Raw genomic sequence first — 19,548 nt, forward strand, 5'->3', positions numbered from 1 at the left:
AAGTAAAATGATAAAGGCATGGTATACAGTACTAACAGAAGACGATGGTATTCAAAAAGGAACAAAAGATGTTTCAGTTTAATATGTATAATGTTTTGACCGATGCTTTTCTAGATATTTTGAAACAAAAAATTCAAAGAGGTGCAACTTAGGAAATGTTCAACACCCACAATCACCAGCATTTTTTTAACTTCTACACATCATTAATAAAGAATGTAAGGGCAGGTAATACGCTTTATATAAACTTGACGTGTTACACTCGTACGCGAATTATATTAAAACTCCACCAACAGCGACAACGTGCACATTTATTGTATTTGCACATGATTTATAATGTGTGCAATGGGGTTTCAGAAATGGATAATTCTCCTCGGTATTTTCACACAAATTTTGTGGACATAATATGTTATACATTGCAATCGAAGTAACTTTATAATTAGTAGAGCAACTAACAACACACGTTTCTAAAAACTCGAAAAAAGTGTATAAGGAACAATGGAGCTATCTTGTTAGAATTGTTGCAAGAAATAATCCATTATCGTAGCGTGAATGTCTTCCATATAAAATGTAAGTGTAACTTTTATTGATTCAAAATGTTGATATTTATATTATTGATAATGCGGAAGTGATATGTACCACGAATTGATACCACTACTTAAACATTATTGAACTTTGCAACAGAAATATTTTAAACATTTATTTTAACAGCGAATAATATAAAGTAATTGAGCAGGTTTATGCAAAAACTGCACACCGCCAATTCAGTATTCGAAACTCGCCAAACCACTGAGCGAAAAGTGCTCGTCTGTTTATATTAGTATTGACAAAACATTAAATGAGCATATGTGAATATCTTGACAGGAAAGGTACCGGGTTAACAAACAAACGTTATTCTCTAGACCTTTCCCCGCCACGATGGCATTAATTGTCAAGAATAATTTAAAGTTACTGTTAGATGATAGTAAGCCGGAAATCCCGTAAGATTGAACGATACATGTAGTTGGACTTATACCAAAACAGAAACTAAAAAGAAACCAAATTACACTTTCTCTTATATGACACGTGATAACGGCTACATCTGCATATGAAATGAGATAAACTCCATCTGAACCAGCATGAATCACGAACACATTTGAGCTTGCATACCATACAATTAGCACACATTAAGAGCGCTAATAACCAATTTGTAGATATTTACAATGTTAACCAATATGTTCCCCAAGACTCGCTGCAGTTTTCCAATTTAGAATAAATGAACAAAGATGTCGGAAATGGTAATAATGTAATTGCATAACTTGTGGAACAATTTACAACACTTAGTTCACCTTGTTTCCTAAGCATCCAAAGAGAATTTAGATGTACCATGCATTATCAGATGTTGTGCATTGTGATATGTAACATGATATAAGTGAGTAGAATTAAAAAACACTCTAAATATTAACATTTCGCTTTGCACACGAACATATATTGAAGACTATAATTGAGAGAAAAAACATCAATTATTTCTTTAAATGACCCCCTAATGCTGTTTTATAAGTTATGTTAACATGATCTAAGTATTTGGAATAAGTCGCAATATTTAGTTTTCTTATTTAAAACCATTTTGTCCACGGATAGTATTAAAGTAAGTGTTAGCGATTGAGAAACTATCGAAAAAACAAGTTTCGTACTAATAAAAGCTGTCTGAATTTGTTGACACGACACTGTTTCGAAACAGAGATAAGATATAAAGATGTGGTCAAGATATTGTATATATATACATAATTATGTTCTTCCATAATTATCGGTAGGTAATCAGTAATACGGTCCATCTAACGTAATTGATGGAAAAATTTTAAGTCAATAATTTTTTGACAGAAACTATTAGTAAACATATTTAAAGTTGCTATTAACTTATAAACTGACTTAATGATTTACTGGAGGGAACCATGCAACTTAATTATTAACTGGAGGGAACCATATAATATGATATACAAGCACATTACTTGCTTGCATTTCATAAAAGAATGATGAAAAATGAATTGATTTTTGAGAATAAGATTGACGCGTACACGTGCATTCAACAAAATAAAAAATGTAAATAGTATGTATATAAATGATCATAAAAATACATATTTATAATTTAAAATTTCTTAGAAATAACAGATATACATATACTATGTTTGGCAATTCTCATGCCCGATGATATTAATGCAGTACAAACCTTGGTGGATTTAAAACATTATTTTTATGATTAAAATCCGTTTTTGTTAATTTTAAATTTAGCAGTACAGAAATAATCCAAAGCGAAACACCGCTTATCGGTTAATAAACTAAACATAACTAGCATCTAATAAGCAATTTCTTAGTATCCTGCAGTGATATATTTGCAGTGATATATTTGTAGACTTGCTCGTATTTTTTGCCGTGAGGTTTATCTACGAAACAGCACTAAACATCGGTAGGGTTCCCAGAAAACAAGTCGTACAACTAGAGATAAGACCCAAGAGCCTTTGGAATTGTGTACAAAGGCAATCCGCAACATGCATACGTATCTATAATGGTGTTATATAGAGAATAACAGGTTACTGCCTGATCGTTTAGTAATATATCAGGCGAGGCTTAGAATAAATTAACGGCGAGGCTTGCCACTGACACCACTCACCCCGTTTTTCAAGAAATAATGAAAAATAATCGCTACCCCCTGGAGCCGCTGCATTCGTTTATCGCGTATGAATCTTTCTAAAAATAGCATTATTGACTGTACGTTTTTATGTCCTGTTATGTGCATGATTTCGATGGGTGCGATATTGGAATCCCTTAGTTTTTGAACAAGGTGTTTTCTAGCAGAATGATTACTTATGTTTTTTGTTTTTTCAAAACCGGCCTCGATTGCCATAGTTTTCAACAACTTGGCAATTGTTTTTTCACGAAGTTTCTGCCGAGATTAAACAGTGATTAAAAATACATTTTCCTTGTGTGTTTTTTATAGATTTTTCTGCTTTGCTTTCAGGCAGTCACGTGTGAGGGAAAATCTGGACCACTGCTCCGGAAGATAGAGTATGGGTATTTTGCTCTTTGAAGTTTCCGTCAATGCTTCCCACGATGCTACGCAATGTGACAGGCTCGTATTCATCATCATCATTCTTGCAAATGGAGAGCAGATATGTGGCAAGATATTCATCTAGATGGTCGACTGATAAATTGTGGATTGCCTTCGTTTCGCCTTTCTTGGCAAGATATTTTGAAATAGACTGACATCTGCTAGTGTTTTCCGGATAGTATTTTTGTTGTTCAATTAATTTGCGTACATCTTTGGTTGTTATTTCTATGGCGGCTGATATGTTTTCACTGTTCTCAGTTTTTGATTTTGTTTCAGTAAGGGATTCTAAATAACTTTTATTTAATTTGACATTTGCATTCGTGATTTCATCAAATGGTTCATTAAACACACTCGGATTAAGTCCAAACTGATTGGCAAAGTCTTCCTCAGACATAACAACTTCCTCCATTAAACCGTCCCAAACAATGTCAAACTTACCTCCATCCGCAAAGTCTGACATGGTAATGTTTATTAAATGTATTTATAAATGTTTTTATGTTTATGTCCTTATTTTTAAAAGAAATTAGCTTTTAACGAGCCTTATCAAACACAATTCATGTGGCAAAATTGGCAAACTGTAGAAGACGACAAATGTAACCTTAATCATAATTTATGATTTAAAATTATTTTATTATTTAATGCATATTACATTGGGTTTTATTGTGAAGTGTGTTACTATTTTATTTTTTTTTATTTTTACTGCTGTTTCATTGTTTGTTTTATTTGTTTGGTCTGTTTATATTAAGTGCTGATCTTTTGACATAACCTTTGACCTTTGATGTTTGCATATGAAGGCGTGTCAAAAAAAGTAGTCCGTTTGTTACATGACGTCATCAGCATGTACTTATTCATTCTTAATATTTGTAAAATACCTTTTTTCTGTTTAATGTTGTTGTTTGTGGATTAAATGTAATATATATTGGTACCAAAGTGTTTGTGTTGATAAATCTGATTCAGTTTTACAATAAAACAAAACATTGTACTTAAGTCTTAGTAGCCTCCACACATGACTGATATATGAACTTCCTGTTGACCGTGATATAAAAGATATCAGGCAAAAGGATATCAATCATATATCAATGTGGTAGTATGATAAAAACATTCTCTCTAAATTAGCTGAGACTCTGCGATAACCTCGTTTCTTGAAACTTCATTCCCATGAATTTGGGATATACACTCACTGGAATACGGATTTACAGAACGCATATTTCAGAATATTTCACCAATCAGATATTTTGAGATGTTTGAAAATTATGTCTTTAAACCTGTTTACCCTAAAATTGTGAAAGACATCAATTGTTCATTACACTTATATAACAAATGCATAATTTTATCCATACATATATTATGCACATCACAATGTACTGCTAACGAATTGCTCACTATACGTAACTAAATCTTGAGACGAAACGATGTTTTATGTAATGTGTGAATGTTTTTCACTGTATACATACACATAAAACAGTAAAGGCATTTATTTAAATATGAAAAGAGAAATACTGAACCCCGTGGACAAGCATCAACTCCCTATTCAACGTGAATTTAATTTGATAGCATCATCTGATTTCCGTATTTAATTATTTAATAATCTTTTATGGTATTTACGAATTATGATGCGATTCATTTATTCAAATTTTAAATTGTATTGTTATTCGCCTCCTTCGGTATCTGAAATATGAATGATAATATGCGTTTGAAATTTTATCCCTTACAGTATGTTAAAACGCCAGTGCCTCCTAGCAGACGAAGAATAATATACGTTTGGCATGAATGTATGATCGCTTCAATAAATTTACAAGCGCTCATATAACACAGGTACCAGGTACAAGCCAAAAGTATAAAACCTAAACTAAATACGGGATCTTTTGTGTGGCGAATATCATCTTAAGTAAGTATTAATCTTTCTTCGACCAACTTGCCAAATTATTTACGGAATTATTGTTTCACATTTCCCATCTGTACAAATGCACGCCAAGGCCCAAGTACCCGTGAAAGTGAGTCGATAAATCAGATGCGCTTCTATAAATGCAAAATAAACATTTTATAATATATTGGTCCGAGCAATGGCTGGTCTCCTTTAAACCATCAAAAACTGCGTTTGTTTTATATCTAATTTTCTATATGATGCGATGTGCGTGTGGTTTCAAAATAATGTTTGCCATCGTCGGATACGCATAAAAATACAGGAGCTTGTTTAAGATAAAATGCAAAATGGTTAATACGCTTCGCGCTGTAAGAAGCAAATGTTCTGAAACGCTCATTTTCTACAAAAACTTATTCTCTAAGTACCGTACATTTATTTTTTACAGTATTTGAATACACTTGCGAACTATGGGACGTCTGCTATGAATATGATAGTACAATGCTACAAATACTACATCTGGAAGCAATTCGAATTGCTTGTCGGTTACGTTAACATTCAAGAAAAATAGTATTCAAGAAATTTCTATTCGAAAGCGAAGATCAACTGGTAAGTTTCTACAAAATTCATACTCAACATATTCCGTCATATAAATGATTCCGTAGATAGTGCTGTAGAATATCAAATTGTTCACATTATAAACCAAACAAATGATCATAATTTTTCTTCGCAAGAGATTGAGAACTTGTAATTTATCTTTTTTCGAACAGCGATTCGAGTGTGAAATTCACTGGAGAACAACATCCGCGAACAGCCTACATTAGCATATTCTAAATATAAAATTACTCCTCACATTCTAAAGTGTCTAAAATACTACATTATGGGAAGTAGACAAGCTCAAATGTGTCATTCGTTACTTAGAAAAATGTGGTGTACTTTCAACCTCGATCTAACGACCCGTCCTATTCTTGCGGAGCACCGTTCGACACTGCATGGTATTTCTTTCTTGATTTCCCAAAAATAAGAGCATTAACAATTGACACATTAAACCATCACTCGAATATAAAATATATATGAGCCGCGCTCTGTGAAAATGGGGCTTAATGCATGTGCGCACAGGCTGATCAGGGACAACACTTTCCGCCTAAACTAGATTTTTGCAAAGAAGAGTCTTTCTTGAAACGAAAAATATCGTAACAGCGGAATGTGTCGTCCCTGATTAGCCCGTGCGGACTGCTTATCTTGGACGACACTTTACGCACATGCATTAACCTCCCTTTTCACAGAACAAGACTCATATACGTATTTATTGGGATCCGATGTGTCTTTGGAATTAAATAATACAGTTTTTCTAACAGTGCAGCAATGTCTTTGTCATAGGGTAACCGCATGTAATTAGTTTCATCACAATAGCCGTGTTCATGTACTTTTATTTTGTCTATAGCTAAGTATTTATTTACCATGCTAACAACTGTATAATACTTCTTTTCCAGGCAAGGCTATCTGTGACATACACCACGATATTAATTAACAGCACGCGCATTGCAATACTTTTCAAGACAGATACTACGATATATTTGAACATACGTTCATATGTTCATATTAATTTGTGAAAATAACATATATACATACTGTGATATGCAACATTACATGTATATGAAACTGTCAATATAATGCATTAATATGTTTTGCATACATTTTGAGCTAAACAATCACGAAGTTAAACAAAAGTGTATCAAATTAGAAATGACCATAGGTATTATGACATTACGCTATTCGGACATTACTATGCTGTTATTTTAAAGAAAGTAGCTAGTACATCTCATTCACTACATAAATAGTATGTTTTATGCCATAAGGCGACTAGATTAGTTAATGACGTTTGCTAAGAAAATATTCGATGCAATGTTCAGCATATTTTAATAGCAACATTCTTTAGGAAAAACAACGGCATAAGATCGCAAAATTTTAAAATGGATCATGTTAATCACACAGGTGTAGTGAAAATCAAAATTTGGTTGCAAGGATCCTTTACAGCATCATTTTATATTCAATAGCCAATATCGTCAGTGTTCTATCGCAAGATGAACTAATTGGCAAGTGTTTGCACAGACGATCCAATAATATTGAAAAAACACATCATTAAGCATTCAGTTTATTCTATTTATATATGTTTTATTTAAGAAAAAAAACTTTTTGGAATATGTATGAAGTATTTTTGCAAACGTTTAATATACTGATAACTATTATTTTTATTACATCCCAGATTGCATGCGATCACGCTATAGGAATTACATTGAATATAGAAAATTTATTGGATACAAACAATTTCCTCCAGCAATCATCCGGTTGCTAGTTGAAATCGTACACAAATAGATTTTTTTTCATTTACATAGCTCCACGGGATATAAAAGTTAATCAAATATTTCGAATTATTAAAAAAATCAAAGTAATATTTCAACTACCCACGTCGTTAAATGCATTCACTTACGTGTGCAGATTTGTTTTAATCTGCTCTTGATTTGAGTAGTTTTTTTCCAGCATTAGGAAACATCGATCATAAACAAGAATGTTATAATTTGATGACAGTAATAGCAATCCAGTTAAGCTTCGTTTATCAGTAAATCTGGAATGTTAGCGAAAAGATGCGTGAAACAAGTGTACACAATCTGCAAGATAAATGGAATAATGAAATGCTTGAGGTCAGAAAAAAACATGTGATGTTAAGCGCATTAAATCTGATATCTCAAGAATGTTCACATGCTATTTAATTGTTTTTTATCAAAGATGATGTGATATAATAAATCAAAGCGCATCTTGCGTTTTCGCTGTGTCATTCGTTGCTGCTATTAATAATTTTCGTTAAAGTTTCACACATTTATTTTATTTCAAGCTCTGATCATGCATACTAACAAAACGTGCGCTGATATCGGAAGAAAATGCACGTTTCTTCTAGTTGTTGACCACCGAGACACACTGCCCCAGCAGTACTATCGAGAGAAATGCCCGTCTGGATGCGAGCGAATCTCTCTGCCCAATGTAAGTACCATTCGAATAAAACAATGAATAGATGTTTGGTGATAAAAAGTGATAAGTAACTAATGTTTAACGGGTACATGACGTAATAATTTATAAATATTTAACACGCTAGTCTTAAAAATAATTAAGTTCAACTAGGCCATTTTTATTGGTTATCAGTAAATAGTATGGCTAGTTTGTATGTTTGATTATTCTTAAGTCCTCGTGTATTTTCAGTTTTTTAAACTAACAAATAAGATTGGTGTTAAAACACATAGTGTATGTATTCATTTCTGATAAATTCAACATATGAAATAATTATAAGAATAAATTATAATCTGTCAAATAAACCTAGTTTTTATCAGGATAACCAATAAATGATGCATCAATTTTGATAATATCTTTTTTTTCATCAGTTTTGTCCCTATTGAATTTGATTTTAAGTATGGTGTTATTTTATTGGTTTGAACTGAAATAAGAAATGTGCATCGTTCACAATCCACATACATGTAAATGCATGTTATTTATATTTATAATTAGTGCGCACATCTTGAAGCGATTCATATTAATACATATGTTTACCATTCCCACGTTGATGTTCAAATTAAAAACTATGACAAGCGATTTTTTAAAGGATTTACTTACATTAAAAAAGAGTTTAGTAAGACAAACTGAAGAAGGGGGTATTTAAGTGTACCGCATGCGTTTTGTTTAATACCTATAATTGTTAAACTGATACAAAACCTCATAATTTGAATCCCAATCATTACAAGAAGTACAACCTAAGATGCTTATAATACCAATTTGAAAATGATAGCCATCTTTAACTTCTGTACAACATCAATTTATGATGCAAGAGGTAAAACATTGTTAGGAATTTGACGAGTTACTTGCGCTCATAAAAATAATTAAATCTGCGTTAACAGCAACAACGTACACATTTATTTTAGTTACACATCATTTATAACGTTAAGTAAATGATTTTCGGTGAAATATTTAACCTAGGTGTTTCACAAAGATTTGTTGAAAGATGTTAGAAATAAAAAACAAGTAACTTTATAATTAATGGAACAGTTATCAATGCACTTGTATAAAAGCGCTAAAGGAACAACTGGGAGATACCATTCTACACGTGATACAAAAAATATCCATAATCATAGCATAAATGTCTACAATATTAAATGTAAGTAACCATAGTATGGATTACAAACCGTTGTTCTTTATATGTTTGATGAAGTGGAAGTAATATATACCACGCATTTATATCAAAATTAATACCATACTGAACGTCTCATCAGACATAGGGACACACTTTACTTTAACTGCGAATAAAATAAACGAAAATTATTGCGCGAAGGCAAACATCAGTACGTGAAATATTTGCCTGTTTGTTAACTTATTCGTGTCACATTTAATGAACCTATGTGAACTTCAAGAACGAAAAGGTATCACGCTTTGTTAAAAAACGTTTGTCCCCAGACCTAAACATGGCATTATGGCATTAAATGTCAAAAACAATAAAACGTTTATGGTAGATGATGGTTCCAGATAATCTGAAGTCAGAAAAAGACCATACACTACACATCACCAACGACAAGTATATTTCAGGCACTCTATATGACACATTGACTGTTATTTTGTTTGTGGAATTGTGTTGTTATCAGGCACATGGAGTTCGTTACAAAAACATTTGATTTACAAATCTTAGTTACATGCTTGTGCAGTTATTTATAGTAACAAGACACTGGCGAGTCTTGCCATACTCAGCACTGTATGTATGGTCTAGCTTTCAAGCAACCAACAAACCCTTGATACAGATTGAAATAGAACATCATAATGATCTTCATGATATTTAAAATAACTGTAATCAAATTAAACGATACATTTATGCGGACCTTCTCCAAAACAGAAACTAGAAACACATTCAGATACTACTTTCAATTAAAGCTAAGTCATATTGTTGAAGGATTGTCAGCATTGATACATTGACATACTTGAATAGATCTTCGTCCAAAATAAAGCCAATGTCAAGGTCAAAATTAGGTCAGATGTGAGTATGGAGTTATCAAATGTTTTGTTAAAGAAGTATTGATATTAAGCGAACGGTTAATACGGATTAACAAACACGTTGACGTTGTGACATAGTCAACGCAAGTATCAAAGTTTTGTATCAAGGATAGACGAACGAACGAACGGACGGAACAGTCACGTTCTGCCAGGGAAATAAAACACAACTGACATAAACTGAATTATTTACTGAGTATTGAGCTGCTGAAATGTGAATAGCCTAACACTTAAAGAGGAAACTAATACATTATTTATCATATTTGATTAATATATAAGTCGAGTATTTCCAACGGTGATCCACATGATGTGACTTATTTTTGACCGTTTTATTCATTTAAATAAACAAGATACATAATGATGCAAAGCATTAAAGGGCGTCGGGAATTTCAGTGTAAAAGGCACTCAATGAAGTTACATGGAACGATTTTTTTTCTACTGTTAATATTAATATATTGGCCGATTATTTTAAACAAAATAGAAAAAGATGCTGGTATTACCATTATCTATAATTTTGTGTTATAACCCCCAAATAACCATTATTTATGATGTTGTGTTATAACCCCCAAATAACCATTATCTATGATTTTGTGTTGTAACCCCCAAATATTTCATAGTCCATTTTATTTACATTGGTTTCCTTTTTACTGGCACCCGTGTGCAGTTTTCATTAATGGAACAAAACTGTGTAGGTTTTAAAAAATCGGCTTCATCTTGTAAGCGTTATTTCATATTTGTCTCAACTTCAAGGGGAGATGGTTCTGAACTTATCCTAACGTTGCTCATTTACGATAGGGGTTGAGTACTCATTGATATGAAAACACTGTTAAAGTTTGAAAATAAATTGAATGAAAACTGTAAATTGCATAAAAAAGCTGCATTTCACAATACTTTAAAATTCAGTAAAAGATCATAATAGATTTATTGCTCTGATATTCATCATTTTCAATAGGGTTTGAGTAACACTGATATAAAAACACTTAAAAAGTTTGGAAACATTCAGACGAAAGTTGTGAAATCTTTTTAACAGGTGGAAATTGGTTTATTGTGTCAAATTTAATAGAAAAAAAATCTTGACTTATTGCCCCGATGTTTCTCATTTTAAATGAGGTAAAATGCTCATTGATATAAAGACACTGTAAGTTTGGAAAGAATCTGATGAAAAATGTTGACATAATCACCTAACAAAGCAGTTTTTCACTTTTATTTTTAAATTCAAAGAGAAATAATTCTGGACTTATGGTCCGATATTGCTCATATAGAGTTTGGGTTGGGTCCTCATTGATAAAAAAAAAACCTGTGCAAGTTTGGGAACAATCGGATGAAAATTTTGGACTTCGAACAACGATTTCAAAATATCTCAAATTCTAAGGAAGATAACTATGGACGTATTCGTCGGATAATGCTAAAGGGCCCATACCACCTGGATAGTAATACGTGTCGCGCTTCGCGCTCTATATGTGGTTCTTAAAAAAAACTCCGAGGAGTGCTTGACTCTAGGGAAACGGGTTGCTGGGACACAGCTCCTCATTGACAAGCGGCTGCTTCCTTTATCGCAACTCATTGTTACAATCAATAATACGTGTCGCGCTTCGCGCTCTATATGTGGTAGGGATAGTACTTAGGGTCTATGATAGACAACCATAAAAATACATGGATAATAGATGTGTTGTTTGCATTTATTTGTTAATATAAAAACACGTGTATTTTTTTATAAGATATTGAAGTGATGTAAGAAATTTTAATTAACGTTGTCACCACGCGGCATCCATTAATTTTAATAAAAATGTCCAATAGAAGTTAAATGGATTTTAAAATGTCTACATAAAATAAAGCTTTATTATATTTATTAACCTGACTGAAAAAAAAATGTCAGCCTCCGAACTGTTCCGTTCGTGCCGGAACCCGGGATTGAACCGGGGGCCTTTAAACAATTGTTGCGTAAACAACTTCAATCTAACGCTCTCCCAACTGAGCTATTCCGGCTGACATCAATAATGCACTGCTATTCGGTGAAATTTTGTAAAGCGATCGTTATTATATGTCTATTAATTAACTAATACATTGTACGTTTTCGTACCACTACGCCTTCCAATAAACTTGCTTGCGCGATAGGTCGTCAAATATCGTACTAGATTGATTCTGCACTAAATAAGCAAATTAGAAAAACCACAAAATAAACATATTTAGATTATGTTTTGTTTTTTATACAAACCCAGAAAGTTTCGCGTTTTGCCTAATCCCTGTGATCTTTCCCCTGTGATCAGTTGTGGATCAGTTATTAATTAAAACAATTATCTTTGCATTATTGGCAATAAATGTTGTAATAAATGTAATAGGCACAAATGCAGTACTTATTTACACTAATTTACACAAAAAATCACCACTATGCAAGATATTCTTAAAACAAAAATATTTACATTGATCCGTAAAGTAACTTCTCCCCCCATAAGCGAAAAAAATGCATTACATACTAGTCGCCGCTCTCCAGAGCGACGCAAATGACACAATAGCTTGTTCAGGCCTGATATTCATTTGCAATACTGAGAAAACGTGAACAATATGTAGCCCATGTATATATTTTTACATTGAAAGTAAAGTCATTTGATGAAAACTAAAACACAACGTCGTTTAAATAAAATTATTCAACTATACTGAAATTAAATAGCTTTATACATATTTACAAAAAAAAGTGTATAGGTAAAAAAAGACTATATTTTGTAGAAAACGACCAAGAGAAGTGTTTTTGACCGATGAATTATTATTTAAGCTGTGTGTTTTGAACACAAGATCCATTTAAAGTTTATTTCATTTTATGTGTAGATGTAACAATATGTTATAATTTGTAATGTGTGTGAAAGTGTTATTCTCATATTAAGTTATTCATAGTGGTCCGTTAAATTAAATATTGTTGGTGGTTTTACTTAATCTAAATCTTTTACGCATAAATACAATATACTTAGCACTAATTTATTGCGTAAATAATGGATTGGTCGTAATTTATTCATAATGAACCAATACTTTTAACCACCAAGAAGATTTAAATTAAACATACCACTATGGACATTTTGGTAGGGGCAATTTTATCAGACATTACAAATTATAATATAATGTTTAGCTCCCCATAAAATTAAAGAAACTCTGAACAAAGAGACATCAAGAACACATTTGGGTTTTCATGCAATACACTTAGCACATATTTATAGCGTAAATAACTCATATTTACTCGTCGGTTTTTATTCATAATTAACAAATGTGTTTTCCAATGCTCGGTTCGGTTTTCTTATTTGGAATCAATTATTAAGATGTCGGCAATAGTAATAAAGCAATTACTTAATGTGTCGAACAATTAACAATACTTAGTTCAAGTAGTTGCCAAAACATAAGACGAGAGTATTTTTGCATTACCGGAGATTGTGTATTTTAATATTACCTATTCATGCATATGTGTTATAAAATATTATATAAGTCATGTTATGATTCAGAAACTGTAATTATCTAAACCCCTCTGTGCAAACGAACATATATTGGAGACTAAAATGGTGTTTTTAAGAAAAATTAATTTGATCTTATTGTTTTAAAAAGGTCGCATTAAGTATGTTTTCTTTTTTCTAAGACTTTTGTTTAAGTGTTAAATCTGACAATTTAGCAAGCGAATGATCAAGAATAAATGTACATGTAGATAGACAATTAATACAACAGAAAACGATTGCCATGTGAAATCAAGAGCACAAAATACTCTGGGTCGAACCTCAGAGACCGAATGAATTGAACTTTTGTGAAGTCTGAATAAAATAGCAATTGTAGAATTCAGCCGAGATAAGGTTTAAGGTTTCCCATCGTGGCAGCAAGGTTTATTTCATATTTATTCAGAACCATTTTCGAACTCGATTAGTGTGATTAAACATTGAATTAGTAATATATCAACTACTGCACCAAAACATATAATCAACGTTATTAGTATTAAAAAACGTGAGGATCTTTAAAAGTAAGGACATCGTATAATTCGCCCCAGTCGCATGAAGAAAAACAAACATCTATAAGTACTTTAACTCGTTGGTTGTATTGAGTTTGTTGGAACATTTCACGGTAGTGTTCTCGGAAAACAAATCTTACAACTACAGATAAGACCAATGCCCGGTGGAATTGTGTACGGAGGCCATACGTAATACACATGTGTATGTATAATGATGCTATAAACATTCTCTCTAAATTATATAAGACTCAGCGATAATCTTGTATCTTGAAATTTCATTTCTCGAGTGAGTGACATACACTCGAATACGGATTTACAGACCGCATATTTTCAGTATATTTCCCCAATGAAATAGTTTGATATGTTTGAACATTTTCATTAAACTTTGTACTTTTAAATTATAAAAGACAACCATTATTTATTTCAATACTATACAACACGTGTAAAATAATCCATACAATCAGTGTGCATATCAAATTGTGCTTTCTCAATACAGATACATGTATCTTACTCTTGAATCTTCTTATAGTCGAAACGATGTTTTATTCAATATGTAAATCTTGTTTACTGTATACATACAGCTAACCAAATTATGAAATTCATTTGAATGAAAAATAGATATGACCTGAATCACAGATACATAGAATAACGCCCTCTATAACGTTTATTTAATATGTTATCTCATATCCTCTGATTTCCACATTAAATTAGTTAATAGCTTGTAAAAGAATTCGCGAAATATGATGCGGTGCAATTATTCAAAACTTAATTTGCATTATTCGTCGCGTGCTTTGGTGGCTGAAAATATGTTTTTTATATGCGCTTTAAACATGAGAACTAACATTTTGTGGATAAGCAAGTGTTCTCTAGTTCTTTCGGCAAAAAGTAGACAAGAATAACACAAGTTTTACATGAATGTATGCTGGCTTCAAATAAATTTACAAGCTCTCATATAACATAGGTACGTGCCAAACTTATTTATAAGACCTTAAATATATACGGGATCTTCTGTGTGACGTGAACCAAATTAAGTCAGTATTAATCTCTCTTCGACCAACTGGCCAAATAATGTAAGTAATTATTATTTTACATTTCCCATCTGTACAAAGCACGTCAAGACCCAAGTACCAGTGAAAGTGAGTCGATAAAACAGATGCGTATGTATAAATGCAACACAGGCATTTTATAAGATATTGGTCCGAGCAATGCCGTGTCTCTTATAATCCATCGAAAACTGATTTTGTTTTGTATCAAATTTACTATCTGATGCGATGTTCGTGTGTTTTCAAAAAAATGTTTGCCACCTTCTGATAATCATTAACATATAAGAAATGGTTTAAAGGGGCCTTTTCACAGATTTTGGCATGAATTGACATTTTTCATTAAATGCTTTATATGTATAAATGTAAACACTGTATCTAAAAAGCTCCAGTAAAAAACAAAAATACAATTGAATAAAGAAAAAAGTAGCCCTCAACTGGTCTCGAACCACTGACCCCTGGACCCCTGGAGTAAAAGTCTATTGCCTATAGGACTAGGCCATCGGCGCTTATACAGTGAGTGATGAATTTTATACTGTATATTGGCAATTTTCGTGGTATCACAAAATGTAACGACAACAACTATCCAAATTATAAAATCGTTTTGCGTTGCAAGGCTTTATATTTTTCAGGTTTTTAAATCGTCAAAAGATGCATATTGTGGATATTTTAGAGCATGGTTAATGTTCTGTATTACTTTTTCCTCACAAATATCATAACCAAAAAAAAACGAAAAATTGCGAATCTGAAACATTCTTTTAATTTTGTCAATTTTCCGAAACGTGAAAAGGCCCCTTTAAGATCAAATGCAAAATTGTAACTACACTTCGCGCTGTGTGAAGTAAATGTTCTGAAACACTAATTATCTACGCACACTTACTCTCTAAATACCGCACATTTATGCTTACAGTATTTAAATACACGTGTGAGCTATGGTCAGTATGGGACGTTTGCGATAAAATGACAGCACGCTGTTAGACATAATGCAGCTCGAAGTAGTTCGACTTGCTTGTCGGTTACGTTAATTCTCAAGAAATGTGAACAACCACGGCAATGATCTATGAGAAAGCGAAGATCAACTGGTAAGTTTATACACAATTCATACTCAACTTAGTCCGTCATATTAATGATTTCATTATGCGGTATGAATATCAAATTGTTCACATTATAAATTGTTCACATTATAAACCAAACCAATGATCATAATTTTCCTTCTAAAGAGATTGAGAACTTGTAATTTATATTTTTCCATCATCAATTCGACTGTGGAATTCACTGGAGAAATACATACGCGAACAGTCTTAATTAGTATATTTTAAATATAAAATTACTCCTCACGTTCTCAAGTGTCTGAATTAGCACATTATGGGCAGTAGACAAGCTCATATTCGTTACTAAGAAACATGTGTTGTACTTTTAACCTCGATCTTTTTAGATCTAACTTAATAAACGACCCGTCATCTTCTGAGGAGCACCCGTTCGCCACCTCATAGTATCTCTTTCTTGATATTCCCCAAATTAGAGCATTTACAATGAAAACATTAAACCATGACTCGAATATAAAATATGTATGAGCCGCGCTATTTGAAAAGGGGGTTTAATGCATGTGCGTAAAGTGTCTTCCTAGATTAGCACGTGTGGTCCCCACAGGAAGTAGAAAGGGAGTAAAACCTCCATCGCCACAGAGCATGGTTTACATACGTATTTATCGGGATCGATGAGTCTTTGGAATTTAATAAAAACAGCTTCCTAACAGTGCAGCAATGTCTTTGTCATTAGATAACCGCATGTCATTACTTTTATCAACAATTACAGTGTTCATGTTCATTGATTTTGTGAATTGCTAGTATTTATTTTGCCATGCTAACAACTGTTTAATTTCTTTTTCAGGTATTGCTACCTGTGACATACACTGAGATATTAATAAACATCAATCGTATATATTTTTTAGAACATTCTTTCTGATGTAAATATTAATTTGTGAAAATAACACATATACCAGCTATGATATGCAACATTACATGTATATGGAACTGTCAATATAATGCATTAATATGTTTTGCATACATTTTGAGCTAAACAATCACGTAGTAAAACAAAAGTGTATAGATTAAGAAAAGACCATATGTCTTATGACATGACGCTATTGGGACATTAATTTGCTTTATTAAAAAAAAAAGTAGCTAGTTAATCTCATTCACTACATAAATATTATGTTTTATGCCAAAAGGCGGCTAGTTTAATAATGTTTGCTAAGAAAATGTTAGATGAAATGTTCAGCTTATTTTAATAGCCACATTATTTAGGGAAAAAACAGCATAAGATCGCAAAATGTTAAAGTGGATCATGTTAATCACTAGTCCATATAAACGGACTCCCAGAGCCGTTGATAATTTTTTCTATGACGGCTCTGGCAGTCCATATGCACCCCTTCATACACCTGGGTGCAGTTCAGCGCACGGAATCCGTGCGCTTCACTAAACAGACGTCGTTCGAGACAAATTGAGGAAAATAATGAATAAACTACATAAACATGTTAAATTTACCTGAATGGCAACCTACGGATGTTATCCTTTGCATGCACCCTATAAAAACACGACGATGTTTCAACACACTTTTCTCGCTGACATCTTTATGTTTAAATTTGAAACAGTGTATTCTGTATCGAATACTACATCGTTATCTATTTTAATAGGCTCCATCACATAACCCGACGTGCAAAATATTGGTGTTCTGCGACCTAACCAATATTGGGTCAATTTTCCAATATGGCGGATACAGCGTACGAAAGAAAAACTAAGTCAATAAAAAGCAATTATTTCTTGCTTTAATGGTACCATTTGGATGAGTTTGCGGTTTAGACAGGTAAACTTTAATAAGTTCTTGCAGGTTCAGTGTTCCTTAACCCTTGCATTGTTGATAACTTTTTTTACCCTTGGACAAGAGAAAGCGCAGTGCAACTCTCAGCAACCCATTGGGTTATAAAGCTGAGAGTTGATTTATTGCAACTAGTTAATCACACCGGTGTAGTGAAAATCAAAATTTGGTAGCAAGGATCCTTGACAGCATCATTGAACATTCAATCGACAATATCGTCAGTGATCTATCGCAAGATGAACTAATTGGAAAGTGTTTGCACAGACGATCCAATAATTATTGAAAAAATCTACATCATTTAACATTCAGTTTATTCTATTTATGGAATGAGTGATGTATTGGACGTCATCATTGATGACGTTCATTCGAACGAATGATAAAGGGGGCTAAGTTTCATTAAGTTGAGGCATATAGTCGCGATTTGTGGCGCTTGAATACTGGCCGAGCACGTTTGCTGAAATTTGACATGTATATGGACAAGAATGCGATCTACCTGTTGGCGTAGGCGTTATACCTGGGAAAAATCAAGTTTTCGAGTATTTTGCGTTTAAATATTTTTATGGGAAAGAGCACGCGCGCATGACGTCATGAAAAGCGCTTAGGCTAGCTTCCATCTTGCTACGAAACAAAGAAACTGACGTTACGCGTTATTAATTTAATATAAAGTTAGGCGTTTAATCGATAAACAAAGACGTAATAATTGTGTTTGAATATCAATCGGAAGTACACATGCATGTCTTTTGTGCACAGTGTGGTTTTTTAATAAACATGACATAAATCTATGTGTTATTCAACGTATTGTGTGCGACGAGTTGAAGAGAGGTTTACACGGCTAGGCTTTCCGAGATAAATGTAAGTACACACTGGTATTAGAATGGTATTCTATTTATCCGATAATATCTTGAATATAAATGATATTCAGACAATTACATTATTAGGGTTTAATAATTTATTATTTAATCAATAAATAAACGCGAGCAGCAAATCAATTAATTTCGTTTATAGTGGAAACCGAAAGTAAACAAAGCAACCGTCAAAATGGCTGACGACATAGCAACGTAGGAATTAACACTCAGAAAATATTTACAAAATAAGATCATCAGAAATGATATAAAGTGAACGCTAATTCGCTGTTTTGACGATAAGTATACGATCTATTGAAAAACCATAACATTTGACATAAAAACACCCGCGGATAATCCGATATGGAAATCTTCAGCGTAACGAAATAGCAGACACCACACAGCGTCTCATCTGATTCTACGCTGTTTGCCAAGGCCGATACTATAATGAATGGAAATGCACAAACTCAGTAACTGGCAAGCATATATGCATTAGTAGGTTGTTTCGTGATTATTTAGAAACGACTACATAATTCTTTTGGTTCAGCCAGTGCAACTTAAGAGAAATAAGTATAAAAAGTTTCTACACCTGACAACAATGTGCCAACTTAATACAAGGTAAGTTGTTTACATTATTTAAAATATTGCAACAATAAACAGCTGGTACAATGTAATGTCATCATTTTAATTTTAATAAGCCCGTGGTTAATTACCCTTTTTAATCTTATGGATCAATGCATCTCTAACACCTTCAATTGACTTGTTCATGAAAAATATACACCCTCAGT

At 32.6% G+C, this 19,548-nt stretch overlaps 1 long non-coding RNA gene across 1 annotated transcript; it reads left to right on the forward strand.

Annotated features, from left to right (window-relative positions):
• The first annotated feature begins 18,314 nt into the window (after window positions 1-18,314).
• Window positions 18,315-19,246, forward strand: LOC127845196 (uncharacterized). The gene is made up of 2 exons (XR_008033107.1): window positions 18,315-18,770; window positions 19,138-19,246. It is a non-coding gene; the product is annotated as an uncharacterized LOC127845196 (long non-coding RNA).
• The last annotated feature ends 302 nt before the right edge of the window (window positions 19,247-19,548 follow it).

Source organism: Dreissena polymorpha, chromosome 9 (assembly GCF_020536995.1).
Source record: "Dreissena polymorpha isolate Duluth1 chromosome 9, UMN_Dpol_1.0, whole genome shotgun sequence".
In the NCBI taxonomy this organism is placed as follows: Eukaryota; Metazoa; Mollusca; class Bivalvia; order Myida; family Dreissenidae; genus Dreissena; species Dreissena polymorpha.